This window comes from Arvicola amphibius, chromosome 13 (genome assembly GCF_903992535.2).
Source record: "Arvicola amphibius chromosome 13, mArvAmp1.2, whole genome shotgun sequence".
Classification (NCBI taxonomy): domain Eukaryota; kingdom Metazoa; phylum Chordata; class Mammalia; order Rodentia; family Cricetidae; genus Arvicola; species Arvicola amphibius.
In genome coordinates, this window is record NC_052059.1 from 1,788,739 (window position 1) to 1,804,811 (window position 16,073).

Sequence of the window (16,073 nt, forward strand, 5' to 3'; positions counted from 1 at the left end):
TCTACTGCTGTGAAGAGAAACCATGACCACGGCAGCTCTTATAAAGGAATACATTTAACTGGGGCTGCCTTGCAGGTTCACAGGTTCAGTCCGTTATCATCAAAGTGGGAAGCACAGTGGTACTCAGGCAGTCATGGTGCTGGAGAAGCAGCTGAGAGCTCTAGTCTGGATCAGCAGGCATCAGGAGGAGAGAGTAACTGGGCCTAGCTTCTGAAACCTCAAAGCCCACCCTCAGTGACACATTTCTTCCACCGAGGCCACACCTCCTAACAGTGCCACTCCCAATGGGCCTTTCGAGGGCCATTTTCATTCAAAGCACACTGTCTCAGGTCAGGCAGTGATCCTAATCCAGTGATCATTGCAGTGTCAAGATGACACAATGCAGAAAATAAGGCAATTTAGTAACTGGAATTGCACGCAAAAGAAGGCAAAGAAAGCACAAATCAAAGTAGAAAGTCAAGTATTCCTGACTAAACTGAGTTGAAACCACAGGAATTATTAGCAACCCAGAACAATAGGCCCTCACTACCCTACAAGACCAAAAGTGCAATCAGAATGGCCACTTGCATGGAAATTTAATTTCCAACTGCGAGTTTCAATCTTCTTGTAGGGAAACACAGCTCCCACCTGTTTCTCAAGTGAGAGCTCAGCACCATGGAAGGCAGGTATAGAAGTCATTGTGAGCACCTGACTCCAGAGAATACATATTTCACTAGTGTTATTCATAAGCATATAGATTGGATTTACTTATAAGACCAAACCTATCAACAGGAGTAGTAACTAATGTAATAGGGCTCTTAAGGTACAAATATTTAACTTTATTAATTTTATTATATAGTTATATAATAAACTTATACAAAAACAAGTTTAAATTAAAAGAAATATGGCTTTGTATATAAATTATTTTTAATAAGAAGCATTAAAATATGGTTCAAAGAAAAAAAAATGTCTTAGATAAGAGATACTCTGGGTCCAAAACAAAACCACCCACCCCGGCGCTAGTACAGAATTCCCATGAGAACCCCTCCTCCCGCTTGGTGCTCACTGCGTCAGCAGCTGCAGCCAGCACTGAGGCACAAGTCCGTAGTCCACAACTACCATTATTAAAATCCCCCTGAGGCTTGTTGGCAGGGAGTAAATTAAGTCCTTATGTATCGAGAAGCACATCCATTTGAAAAATGTACAGGGGCAATGAGCCTTAACATTGCCAAGTACTGAGACAACAAGGAAACATGTTCTGGGCAGTGTTAACTACACGGTCTAAATTTAGTATTTCACCTGTTTTCCTAACTGTGCGAAGCAACTCAACCTGGCCCTTATATTTAATATGCCACTTACCAATCACGCATCCAATGTTGGGTTTATTTGCCAAGCACCCACCTTTTTTAACGATAAAATAAAACTAAAATAAATAGGCTAAAATAAAACCCCTACCACCTGTATTGAACAGATAGCACAGTTTGTTTTTGTTTTTTGTTTGTTTGTTTGTTGGTTGGTTGGTTTCTGGTGTTTGATTTGTTTTGTTTTATTTTTGAGTCAAGGTCTCTGGCTGTCCTGGAACTCACTTTGTAGACCAGGCTGCCTCTGCCTCCCGAGTTCTGGGATTAGAGGTGTGTACCACCACCACTACCCAGCTGGCACAGATTTCTGCAACCAAATTACATAACCCAATAATTTTCCTGGTGCCAAAATGTATCATTACATAGCATACTCACAGGGTATTCACACATTCAGAAAAGAAAAAAAATCCCACTTTAACTGAAGTCCATTAATACCGAAAGACTAATCGAAAAAAAAGTTGATACAAGACCAAACCACCTTTAAAACATGACTCTACCCCCAAACACATAACACCATTCAACATAAAAAGGGAAACTCCAGTCTCATACCAACAAGTAGGAGAGTTATAATGGCTCTTTCCCAGGTGAATCTTCAAAGACTTTTAAGAGGCTTTTTTTGCTATGTTCTAGTTTTGATAACTAGAAAACAAGAATGTAATCCATATGACAGCAATATTTTCAGTCTTTCTCAGTTCTAAAAATGTCTGGAGTCTCAAGGAAACCAAGTCCTTTATCCTTACATTTGATGTGTGTAAATGGTAAAAACAGAAATAACCATTTTCTTTTCCGGCAGGGGCCATGTAAACACTCCTATTCCAGAAGTCAGACGGTGCCTCCTCAACACAGGAAGGCCATGTATATCAGAACAGAACTTTAAACTCACTTTCAGATGGCTCAACCTTTTACCACAAGGAATTTAACTGCACATTTACTAAAAAGCAATCAACTGCAGAAGCAGAAGATGCCTCGTGTAACCTATTACCCTAATCCTAGCTGAACGCTCATTCTGCAAGCAACCTGCCGGGGACTCACGGTCTGGAGCTGACATGGCAGAGCGGCCATGGCTCCATCACCTTAGCCCTCCAAACCCGCAATCAGAACCGTTAGACGAGTCAGCACCCTAACTTCTCCCATCTGTATAGCTGCTGGAAGTAGCGCTTACTGACAACTGACAAGTTGCTTAGCACTGCAGAATTTGATAATTCATGTCTTACCAAATTTTTACTGACTTGGAAGAAAATAAAACGCCAATTAAAAGCAGATGTCTCTTTTAATTCTAACTGACTGAGAAACTTACCATTTTTTTAACACCATGTGGACACAGAATGTACACAGATGACAGTTTGGACAGTTAAATACTCAAAGTTTCTGAAGTCTCACAACTTTGAAAGTGATTTTCCAGAACTTAACTCGTGTGGCTTTAATCTGGCAAAGAACCAAAGTGAATCCTTTCAAGCGGTCATCAAAGTCAAATTCACTGTCACACTTTTACAAAGGTTGCATGGTCAAAACATTAATAAACTAATATTCTCGTGATCTTCAGTTTTATCTTCTCACATACAGAAACTTTGCAAAGCACATTGTTCAACTATAAAAGCTTTCCCAACAAACGCTAACGTAAAGACTAATGAGCTTGCCTTCAGAAAGTGACCCAAGGGCAAGCCACACGTCTGGTCATCAACATCTGACTTGAATATTGACTCTTAAGTACTGTGTGGAACAAATTCACTGACTTCAGACTCTAACCATGCGTTCCAAACAAGTTTTTTTGTTTAGATCTATTTCCATTTTATGTATATGTGTGTGTGCCTACTTATCTATATGTACACCGTGTGCATGCAGGCTCCTGTGGAAGTCAGAAAAAGATGTCAGAACCCCCGGAACTAGAATTGAAGACAGCAGTGAGCTGCCCAGTGTGGGTGCTAGGATCTGAACCCAGGTCTCAGCTGAGCAATAAGAGCTCTTAATCACTGAGCTGCCTACGTAGTCCCTGAACAAATTTCTTAAATTGGATGTTTGGGCTTGCACTACAACAATAAGTACACAAATACACAGACAAAGCATGATGAGTACCCATATACATAACTGATAACATTAACTCACTTACTTGTAATAAGCTGAAGTTCTGACAGTAAAATAATTTAAAATATGTTTAAAAATCATAATGTTCTCAAGACAGATGGGCTAGGGAATTCTCACACCACTCCATCTTGTCACAAACTGACCTGTAATAAAAGCCCATGTCTCAAAAATACTCCATTATAAAATATCAAGGTTTCAATACAGTTACATGACATCAGTAAGCAACCTATCCCCATGTCCGATGACATAGACTACAGCCTTGGAAGCCAGTTCTCCTTTACTGACCTTGCGAGCTTCCAACAGCTATCAGCAATCGCAGGGTGAGTCCCAAAAATAATTTCCACAATGATCCCAAGCAGTCATCCAAAAATCTATGAGATTCAAAGCATAGCAAGCCCTCAACTTTGGAAACAGCTGAGCTGAATAGCTTGGAAGCAGGAGGATCCTGGGCAGGTTCACGCCCCATGTGTAGTAAACAGTATTCTTGCTTCACAGAGAGCCTGGCACATGAAAGCATTTGGGGAAGAGGAGAGAGAGAGGTAGTGACTGGAGCAGGAGTCAGCCTGTTGCCTGCATGGCTACTCAGAGATCCTCCGCAGCTTCAGCACACGCTGCAAGGCCTGGCGGGATACTCGGCTCTGTTTATTCCCGATACACAGTCACCCTCCGTAGAAGCTCCTGCAGAACAGAGCAGCTCGCGCAATGGAATGTAAATGACTGACAGGTGCTGAAACCTGGGCTTGCCACCGCTAATGAGCACATTAAAGGGAAATGCTCACTAGATGCCTGCAACCTTTTTATTTACCCTGTGTGCATGATTTGACATCAATTAAAACTGGCTGCAGAACAGTAACACCACACTGCTGCCACTCTCAGAGACAAGCAGGAAATTTTCACTTTGCAGTGGCTAAAATCATTTTGCAAAACACTACTGTACATGTGGTCAGCTAGGATCCATGAAACACAGAGCTGGAGAGATTGCTCAGCAGTTAAGCGCACTTACTACTTTTTTTTTTTGGTTTTTCAAGACAGGGTTTCCCTGTAGTTTCTAGAGCCTGTCCTGGAACTAGCTCTTGTAGACCAGGCTGGTCTCGAACTCAGAGATCCGCCTGCCTCTGCCTCCCGAGTGCTGGGATTAAAGGCGTGCGCCACCACCGCCCGGCCGCACTTACTACTTTAACAGAGAACCAGGGTTCAGTTCCCAGAACTCATATCAGAAAGCTCCCATATGGTCTAAAATTTTCCCACAGCATGTACCAGGAATGCAGCGTTCCATTGAGAAGACATTGTCCACGACAGCACAGGCTTTGTCCATGCCTCTCCTGATATGGAAGGTCCTTTAACAGTTCAGCCCAGGAAAGCAAGCAGAGCCCTGAATATACAACCTTAGCTGCACTGGGACGTGAGGTATATGCCACCCAAACTCAACCGCGACCTCTTTCTAAGCCTTGGGGACCAGGCCTATCTTTGTACTTACTCTGCCTCTCTGTGAGCACTGAACGTACCTTACCCGGTGTGCTCTACAAGTGGTTTCTCACTGGCTGGGTTCCGTCAAGAGCACCTGGCAGGTCTGGGCAGCTGCGTGGGTCTGACAGACCTGAGAAGCAGCAGCACAGTGGGTCCCGCTCAGGACTGGCACCAGTGCATGCTGTGTTCCTGCTCTCTACCCATTTCTACCAGGAAGAAGCCTAAATAAGTGAGATAAAGGTCTCTTTGCAGGCTTGTTACCCACTGAAGCATTCCACACACATTTTAAGCCTTTGCTAGGGGAGTTCAAGTCTTTTTTACCTGTTTGGTTCCTGGAAAATTCTCTCTCTCTCTCTCTCTCTCTCTCTCTCTCTCTCTCTCTCTCTCTCTCTCTCTCTCTCTCTCCCTCCCTCCCTCCCTCCCTCTCCCTCTCCCTCTCTCTCTCTCTTTCTCTCTCTCATACACCATCAATAGAAGCTGCTGCTGATTCTATTACATCAGTTTCTCTCAGCTGCCTCAAGAGTTAATAGTTATTCCATGAGACAGAATTAGTAAGATTTTGGTAGTATGGAAAAAATAAGAACTACATTTCTCAAAAATTTATTCTATTATATATAAAACACAAATGAATCAAATTCCAATATTTTGTATGTGGCAACTAACTGGCCCTGGAGATGATGATAATTTTCTTTGTTTGTTCTACTCCAAGCACTCATTGTAACAGCACAGCATGGAGAAAGCTCTCAGCAGCAGCCGTTTACTGGCAGGTTTTAAAGGGACACTGGGATTCACTGCTTTAAATTAAACTCTGGGATTCTGTCATTGTTATTTGTTGTTGCTTGCTTAGGCTTAGAGACACTGTCTCACAATGTCTGCACATAGACCAGGTCAGCCTTGAACTCTCAGCAGTCGGCCTGCTCAGCCTTCCTTCCGAGTGCTAGAATTCCAAGCGCGCACCACTACGCCCAGCTGCAAACATCTTTTTAAACAGTAGGGTGGGGGTGGCGCTGACTGTAAGAGCTGACATCATAGGTACTATTTCCTTTTGTGTAGCTCTTCCCACTCTAATGGTAATAATGTTCAGTCAATAATGACACACCTCGAGTGGAAAGAGCTAAGGCTTTGGACAGCATATCCTGTTTGAGTTATTTTGGTTTCTGTTCACTAGCAATTAAAAAAAATGACAAAACCCTGTTCTCTTTCTCTGTTCCTGAACATATAAAGACTGAAGGTAAGTGAGACTTGCATCTTTAACAACAGGGAACATATCAAAAACAATGACGAAAACAACCTGGGCTTGATGTGGAAGACAGCATTAACATCTCCAAGTCCAAAATGAGTTACTGCCGAATCTCATATCTCCTGTGCCAGTCTGGCAGCCCAGAACAGAAGACATGAAAACACACTGTGCTTCCTTTTATAAATTTTCTTAAATGAAAAACTTCAGACACAATCAAAAGTAGGCTTTATACTATAATGGATCCCTAGGTATCAACCACCCAGCTTCAGCAATTATTTTAACACTAATTTTGTTTGTATTTCAGCAGTACTAAAACCAACTGAGCCTCCTAAACATGATGTCATTACAAGCTAACTCCAAACCCTGAGCCCATCTATGCTTCACTAACGCAATGTGCTCTCATCACAGAATGAGTGCAGGGCGTAATCAATTCTGCTCACACTCAACATATCTTCTCTAAACTATGGCATTCTTATCAGCAATGACATATGTAAGAGTTGTTATTAATTAGTCAAAACAATTCCTTATAAATAAAACATTGTGGTTAAGAAACGCAACACATTCTTTTTGGCCTATAATGTGATCTTATTTCTCTTGCCATCTACAAACAACAAGCTGCGGAGTGAAAGACAGGCAGCCTACCCGGTGGCAGCACAGGAATGCTCGGCAGAGCGGCTCACAGAAAATCACGCCCTCTCCCTGACACGCCAGCACGCCAAACACCGTCTCCAACCGGTGCCTCGCAACTAATAATATTCTTAGATAAAGTCCACTCCAAAACAAAGGCCCAATGTCATCTCATTATTTCTGCTTCTTTGCCGTTTTTAGACAGCATGCACTTAAAAGCTTAATTTTAGAATGAACGTGGGGCTGGCCAGGAAGAATCACCAGCCACATGGAAAAGTGATAATTAATGTTACTTCATTTAATCCAATGAAATCTCCAACTTACTCCTTTCACTTGAAAAGTCTTTCCTACTGAATTCTAAACCTAGGAGTTGGACACAAATACAGCAATAACAATCAATTTTAAAAGAAATTTCTATAAAACAGAATTAAAATTAGCTCAAACACAAACACAAAAAAAAGATAATTCTCAAAATGATCTTTCTACAGTGATTTCCCGAATTTCAAATCTTAACTCAGCAACTTCTCTTGTTGCTGAGTTAGACAGCAAGCAAGGACAACTGAAGTCCTGATGAGAGAAGATTAAAAAGCACTTCCGCCTTTCAGTCAATGAGGAACAACCAAAACCTGCAGATAATGCCTGAGGCACATGAATCAGAAATGCTAATGAGAGGAAAAAATGACATACATGTTCAAATGAGATGATCTTATTTGATTCTTCTAATCAAAAACAAGAGTTTTAAACAAATTAAGGAAAAATTAAATGAATTGTATTTATAGTTGAAACAGGCCCCATTTTCTATGTGGTCTACAGTGATTATTTCATGAAGTTTAACACAAATATCAGAAACCATGTCATTATATTTTAAGATTTAATATAAATATCAACATACAGCATTCACCTCTTACTTTAGCCCAAAGTAAAATAATACAATAACAAAACCCATAAGCTCACCACGACTTACTTAATGAGAAAATCTTACTGAAAAGCAGGTTGTTTTTGTTTTTGTTTTTGTTTTTCAGAAAAGCTCCCCCTACATGCCATAGAAGACCTGCAAGCATGGCCTTTTGATCTCTAGCAGCCTGCAAAACAAGCCTGTTGTGATGTTGACCTCCAGGCCACAGGAAGAAACACAGGAAGTCTACGGAAGCCTACAGTGTCCTGTGTTGCAAAACCATGATGTGTGGCAGCTAGGTGGACTCAGCTCATTTTTCCCTAACAGTGTCTTCAACTTGCAGTGGGTCTATTGGGACGCAACCCTCTGTTGCATTGACAAAGCAAAGAGGAAACTCGTGATGCGAGAACATTAGCAATGATACATACAAAAAAAAAAAAAAAAAATAGCCAGAATGCAAACAACTCTATATCATTTACTCAATAACAACATTACAAACCCAGCTAACATCATTAATCATCAAACAAATTCAAATCAAAACCACCACGAAACACCACTACATCATGAGACAGAATAAATATTGAGCAACCATTAGTAGAGATGTACAATTATTCCTCCTAGCACTCAGATTTTAACAAAAGCGATACTTGCTACTTATGTTTAGCAAACACAACTGAAAGTGAGTGTTCAGAAAGTCAAATGTTCTGGGCATGCTCACTTGTAATAGCTAAAAGAGAAAAACATTCAAATAACCAGCAATACACAAATGATCACAAGTAAAACTGACTTACCCTTATAGGAGAATATATGACCCAGAAACGAGACCAAATTAATTTCATACTGGTATTTACAACATGGATCAATTACAAAATAAGTTTGCTGAGTAAAAAAAAAAAAAAGAAAAGAAAAGAAAACGGGGAACTCATCCAAATTGAACACATCCCGTATGATTCCATCTGTATAAAATTTCAGCAAGGCAAAACAACGTACAATAACATAAAGTGGGTCCCAGATGCCTAGAGGGAAGAGGGAAGGCGTGGGAAGGGGCAGGAAGGAGAGAAGCCAGGGGCACGTGGGAATCCTCAGAGCTGAAAGACACACCCTTACTCCTGATCATGATTTCCAGTGATTATGATGTTAGGAGCGTGCACCTAAGCAGAGAGTAAATTACTGTGGGGGCACTTAACTGAATACCAGTATATTTCAATAAAGCTTCTTTACCACAAAAATAAATAAGCAACTATAAATAAGCATTAAATTGGTTTTTTTAATAAATGCTGAAATAAAGACTAGAACTGACAATTACATACAATTTAAAGTAAAACAAAAATTAATGGGCTGGAGAGATAGCTCAGCGGTTAAGAGCATTCCCTGCTCTTCCAAAGGGCCTGAGTTCAATTCCCAGCAACCACATGGTGGCTCACAACCATCTGTAATGGGGTCTGGTGCCCTCTTCTGGCCTGCAGGCGTACACACAGACAGAATACTGTATACATAATAAAGTGGTTCTTTCCCTTTAAAAAAAAAAATTAAAATGGCAGGGTTGATAAATAAACATAGGAAAAGACAAAGACATTAAATAGCAAATATAGCAAAATATTTCAATCATGTAAATACATACTCTAATTCTTTTTTTTTGCATCATTTAAATTTTTACATACAAAACTATGGGGGAGGGATATTAGCACATGCTCACAATCAATGGCCCCAATGCCATTGCGAGCCTGTGGACAGATCTAATAGCAGCAGCAACAAACATCAGTCTATGTTTAGGACGATGTTTCTGTCCTGGTTTGTTTTTTTTTTTTTTTTTTTTCCTGTTGCTGTAATAGGCACTATTACCAATAGCAACTTTGGGAGGAAAGGGTTTGTTCTCCTCTGACAGGTTACACTGAGGGAAGTCAGAGTATTCTTCCAAAGAGAACAAGAGCTGCAGCAGGGCAGGAACTCGACAGTGGTGCTGACCCCAGCAGCGTGGTTGCCTATAGAGGTGTGTGATGGCACATGGGAGTCAGGTAGCTCTCTAAGAGTTTGAAGCCAACCTGGTCTATAGCAAGTTCAGGTCAGCCAAGGCTAGATAGTAAGACCCTGTCTCAAAACAAAACAACAAAATGACATGATTTTATTCAAATCATGTGCAGTAGAGAATCACATAAACTGAATGAAATAATTCTCAGAACCAGTGAAATGACTCAATAGGTAAAGGGATTTACTCCAAGCTTGACTACCAAAGGTCTGTCCTCAGAACCTGCCTGGAGGAAGGAGAGAACCACTCCCACATGTTGTCCTCTAACGCCACATACACACACACACACAGAGAGAGAGAGAGAGAGAGAGAGAGAGAGAGAGAGAGAGAGAGAGAGAGAGAGAGAGAGAGAGAGAGAGAGAGAGAGAGAGAGAGAGGAGAGAGAGAGAGAGAGAGAGAGAGAGATTCAATGAAACTAAAAAAATTATGTTTGAGGGTTTCAGTCCATACTTAGGATTAAAGCTACAGTCTCATCAAGTGTTCTGCAACCGGGATGTTATATCCCTATGTAGGCACAGGAATACATAGTTGTATGTATTGGGAAATTGAACTATTGTGTGCTCTCATTTTTTATTTTATGAAATTTACGTGTGTGTGTGTGTGTGTGTGTGTGTGTGTGTGTTTGGAGGTATGCATGCTATCACACGCTTATGGAGGTCAGAGGACAATTTGAAGGAGCTTCTCTCTTTCTACTATGTGGATCATTAGGCTTGGCAGCAAGTGCGTTATCCATTAGGCCATCATGCCAGGCCTAGAACTCTCCATGTACACCAGGCTGGCCTCAAATTCAAAGAGACACACTGGCCTCTGCCAACCAAGTGCTAGGATTCAAAGCATATACCACTGTGCTCAGCAATCTTATAGTACCTACAACAAATACATATCATGTGTTCAGAAAATATTGAAGCAGTTCAGTTATAGACATTACATAAAATATTAAATTGAAAAACACAAATGTTTATTCTATTAAAAATACATTGGACTTTGACAATAAACAAAACCAAAAATAAATGAAAATCTCCATATTTGATTAAATTCCAAACATAAGGTATATTACTTCAAAAACAGGAACTTCACAGTATCAAGTTAAAAATACAGATATTAGGGTCTGAGGGTATAGCTCATCAATAGAGTACTTGCCTAATGTGCACAAGGCCCTGGATTCCATCCACAGCACACACACCCATATACTATCATACACACATATCACATGCACATACTCACATAAATACCCAGATTAAGAATCTGTTAGTCTTTCTCACCAATGTGACAATCCAACACAATGGCACTGGAAGTCAGCCAATTTCTAAGTATATTAAAAAGATCATCACACAAACAATGTTCCCACAATACAACATAACCTATAACAACCCTTTGTGTTGTTTCTATGGCACTCACCAAAAGGACAAGATATTCTTTTCCTAAATAATTTATTTTTATTTTATGTGCATTAGTGTTTTGCCTATATGCATGTTTATGTGAGGGTGTCAGATCTTGGAGCTACAGACAATTGTTAGCTGCCATGTGGGTGGCTGGGATTGAAGCTAGGTCCTCTGAAAGAGCAGTCAGTGCCCTTAACCGCTGAGCCATCTCTCCAGCCCCAGGACCAGATATTCTTTAAAAAGCATCTTTGTAGGCAGAATTGAGAGTTGCCAGTCAGATACAGAGCAAGCAGGAGAGGGAATGTGCGATGCCAATAAAGGTACTGCCACACGGCAGAGCGTAAATAAGGAATATAGGTTAAAATGTAAGAGCTAATTAGTAAAATGCCTTAGCTATTGGCCAAGCATTTACAATTAATATAAGCCTCAGAGTGGTTACTTGGTACTGGGCAGCCGAGAAAGGAAACTTCCGCCTACACATCTTAAATGGTAAGCTCTGATGGGACCATATTTTATGTTAGGGAAATTATATTTCAGATATGAATCTTGTCCTGATGCACACAAAAAAGGAAGAGGGCTCCTTAATTATGAGCTACAAATTTTTAAAGCAAAGAAAATACCAAGTTTTGGGGGTTCAAATCCATCTTTCTATGGTGGGAAGAAAACTCTTTTGCAGGCTGAATGTCTTTTAACCTTTAATCTTAAATCTTCAAAAATGTTTCACGTCAATGAACTATTTTGGAATCACAACAGAAAAGAGGAAGCAGAGACTGATAAAATTCAAGTCTTCAGCAATGAGAGGTTAAAACAGAAGCAATTTAACTTAACATGGAGGATAGTATATCCAAAAAGAATTTTTTATTTTTCATTTTTTTTAGTATTCTAGAATCTGACAGAAACTATTGACCTCATTAGAAAGATAGAGAAAAGTTAACACATAGACAGGGACTTTGAGCTGGAAAGTGCAGAAGGAGGCACACAGTTCCGTGAGCAGTGTGGAAAGCAAGCATGGGACAGAGAGAAGCAGCCTGCTTGGTCATACCATGGAGTCCGGCTTGGTAGAGGAAGAGTATTGTTGGTAAAGAAATATGGAGGGGGTAAGATCGAAAACAAAAACAGAAGAAACTAAAAGTAGCGGGCTACTCTACACCCCCTTCTCTAACATGAATATCCACGCAGAAGTCATTGTTTCATCTTGGTGTAGAGTAAATCTGATGTCTCACAATGGTTCTTTTCTGAATTGAAATCACTTCCCTGTTCTTCAAAGCATGGCTGTGAAGCCAAGGAGCAGGAGTCATGCCTGACTCGTTTTCATACCCTCAAATGCCTTGGACAGAAATGTCAAAGACGTATCTTTAACAACTGTGATGGCTAATCTTGGTTTTCATCTTGACTACTATATCTTGGTTGAACTATAAGCCAGAAATGGAGTGCACAGTCGGGATCCGGGTTTTGAAGCAAGAAGACACATGCCTTTAATCAAGACCGTAAGGATGCAAAGCACACCTTTAGTCTGGGCCACACTTTCTGCTGGAAACCTATATACGAACAACAGCAAAAGGAAGGGTTCCTTCTTTGCCTGCTTGCCCTTGGCTCATCAGCACATCCATTCCAGCTGAGAAACCCAGCTTGTGGGACTGAGCAGAGACTAGCTTCTTGGACTTTCAGTTCACAACTAGACATTGTTGAACTGCAGCCTGTAAATCATTCCAATAAATTCCCATATATAAGAAAGAGAGATTCACCCCATAAGTTCTAAAACTCTAGAGAACCCTTACTAACACAGATACTGGTACCAGTGTAGATGGGCATTGCTGTGACAGACCTGATATGTTGCTTGGAAGACTGTGGAAGGACTTTGGAACTAGGGCTAGAAGAACCATTGAGAATTAAGAGTTCAGTGGAATGTTCTGTAGAAGCTTGGAAGATAATGTTTAGAGCAATGCAGAAGACAGAGGCATGGTTTGTGAAATTTCAGAGGGAAGGTTAAAGGGTCATTTGTCTTTTTGAATTAAGACCCTGTGGTTCTGGTTAGCTGGGGCTGAAGAATCAGCTGTGATTAACAAGATACCAGAACTATTAAAGCAAAATTTGCTTTCCTGGGATACTTGATGCTGGTCGGCTGGAGCTGAGAAATTAGCAGTGATTAAGAGGAGGACCAGCGTCACTGAGGAGAAGTCTTCTGGGAGTGTTTCCTGTGGGCACAGAGAAGCTGTGTTCCAGAGGTGGCCGAGGTTGTACCTTGTGCTGGCAGCCGGCCTTGGTAATGTGTAAGCGTCACCTAGGAGGCTTCATGTGAAGGGTCATGAAGAGCAGCTGAGGGTTGGCACTGTGAGAGCCCAGGTGCAGCCTCACTGGCAGTTGAAGGCCCAGGACTGCAGGGGTCATGCAAAGGTGTCGAGACTAGACGCCATGAAGAGAGGCTATGAGAGGCCTTTGGTGAAACTGCAGCCCAGTTGCAGCAAGGGATCCCAGCATTTTGGAGACGCTAGTACCACAGGAAGACCACCAAGAACAGCAGCAGCAGTGGAGTGGAGCCAGTGGAGTCTAGAGGAAAAATTGTGTTACAGAGGGCAAAACTAGAGAAGCAACCCAAGGAGGAGTTCAAAGGGTCATGAGTGAATCCCAGATAATTAGATATTGGGTTATTTACACTGTTGGAGTTTGATTTTGCTTGCTTCAGATTGTGACAGTGCCCTAGTTCTTCCCTCTTGAAGAAAGCAATTTTGATTTTTAAAGGGGCCCACAGCTGAAAGACTTAAAATTTTAAAAGAGGTTGGAATTTTAAAGAGATTGAGATTTTAATAAGCTGGGATGAATAAGAAAGGAAGGGATATGGCACAGCAGTGATGTGTTTGTGTGTCAGGCTGACCAGAAGTTGGTTGTCCTGGCTGGTTTTGTGTCACCTTGCCACAAACTAGAGTCATCAGAGGAAGGAGCCTCAGTTGAGGAAATGTGTAAATGGGATCCAGCTGTAAGGTATTTTCTCATTTGGTGACCAATGGAGGAGGCCCAGCCCGTGGCGAGGGCTTGTTCCTGGGTGCTGTGGGTATCTGCACACTGTGTGACGGTGCACTGCTGTGGTTAGTGCAGTAAAAAGGCGAATGGCCGATAGCTAGGCAGGACTTCCAGACAGAGAGAGAGGAAGAGAGAAGGAAGCTGGACATACAGTACAGAACAGAGGTTAAAGAGCCATGTGGCAGAATGTGAATTAATGTAGACAGGTTGCGTTATAAGAGTTAGCTGGAAGAAAGTCTAAGCTAAGGCCAAGCTTTCATAATTAATAATAAGTCTCCAGGTCATTATCTGTGGGCTGACCAGAAAGCCCGCTATACCTGGGTTCTATAAGAAGGTGGGGCTGCACAAGCCATGGGAAGCAGGCCAGTAAGCAGCATCCTCCATGGCCTCTGCATCAGCTCCTAAACTCCAGGATTCTGCCCTGTTTGAGTACCTGTCCTGACTTCCTTCAGCGATGAACCCCAGTGCTGAAGTATGAGCCTGATAAACCCTTTCTTCCCAACTTGCTTTTTGTCATAGTGTTTGATCACAGCAATAGAAACATTAACTAAGACCATGACCGTCACACTGGCCGTACCATTTAACTCTACTGAGTCCAAGCATTCATCTATGCCTGGAATTTCCAACTTATAAAAGGGATATATGACATGTATTTTGGGCCTGGGCAGGCCACTAATCTCTGTTGTTCACAAAAGCAGCCAGAGACAAATATATAAATGAACGGACATGAGTGGGTTTGAATAAAACTTTATTTATAAAAAGCAGGATGCTGCCAAGCAGTGGTGGCACATGCCTTTAATCTCAACACTTGGGAGGCAGAGGCAGGAGGATCTCTGTGAGTTCAAGGTTACCCTGGTCTAAAAGAGCTAGTTCCAGGACAGGCTCCAAAGCTACAAAGAAAAACCAGAAAAAAAAATGAAAAAGAAAAGAAAACAAGTCTGCTGGATACTATGAGCCTGCAGGCTGAAGATGGATGCCTCTATGGTACAAAATAACTTTTGCACAGGCAGTGAGATGTCTCTGTCATTTTTAGAGTTTTGAAAGTTGCTTATTTCTTGTTTACTTAGGTAATATTATATCCTTCTGGAGTCTTTGATGGAGTTGAAGAATAGATAGATAATTATAGTTTTCCTTTGTTATGACTAAAAATAAAATAGATATAAATATTATAATTGTAATTCTTGCTTGATAACTTGTAATTTTTCTATGTTAAAGTTAAAGCATTCCTTTTTGTTTAAACAGAAAGGAGGAAATGGTGTAGGAGGTCCTTCTGTATTTGTGTTGCTTTCATTGGTTAAATAAAAAAATTCCCTTGGCCTTTTTCTAGGGCAGAAACTTAGTAGGCAGGAAAGACAGAATTGGATCCTGGGAAGAAGAGCAGAATCAGGCAGACGCCATGGTTCTCCTGCCTGCGACAGATGCTGGCTAGACTCATGCCCGTAAGCCACAGTCAAGTGGCGATACACATTAACGGAGATGGGTTAAACTAATATGTGAGAGTTAGCCAATAAGGGGCTGGAGATAATGGGCCAGGCAGTAATTTAATTAGTACAGTTTCTGTGTGGTTATTTCGGGTATAAGCTAGCTAGGTGGTGGGACACAGCCCGCCCTTCTTACTACAGGAGCCAGGTCACCAGAGGTTAAGTCACCCAGTGTGGGTTTCAGTAAGCAAATGTGGCTCTTCTGCAACTGCTGCAAACGCTCTTAACCACCGGGCCTTCTCTCCAGTCCCACATTTAAAATCTGAAATTTTTAATTTTAAAATTCAAAGGTCAAATAAGAGTAACAAATTGATTGAAATAAGTGACTTTAATTCTACTTTTTTTTTTTTTCCGAGACACAGTTTCTCTGTGTAGCCCTGGCTGTCCCGCAACTTGCAATAGACAGACTGGTCTTGAACTCAGAGATCCACCTGCCTCTGCCACCCGAGTGCTGGGACTAAAGGTGTGCACCACCACCGCCCGGCTCTTTTCTTTTAATTACTACCAGGACCTAG

At 41.3% G+C, this 16,073-nt stretch overlaps 1 protein-coding gene across 1 annotated transcript in view; it reads right to left on the bottom strand.

The window, feature by feature from the left end:
• The window catches only part of Pcca (propionyl-CoA carboxylase subunit alpha), a 293,212-nt gene that overhangs the window by 226,310 nt on the left and 50,829 nt on the right, over positions 1 to 16,073 (bottom strand).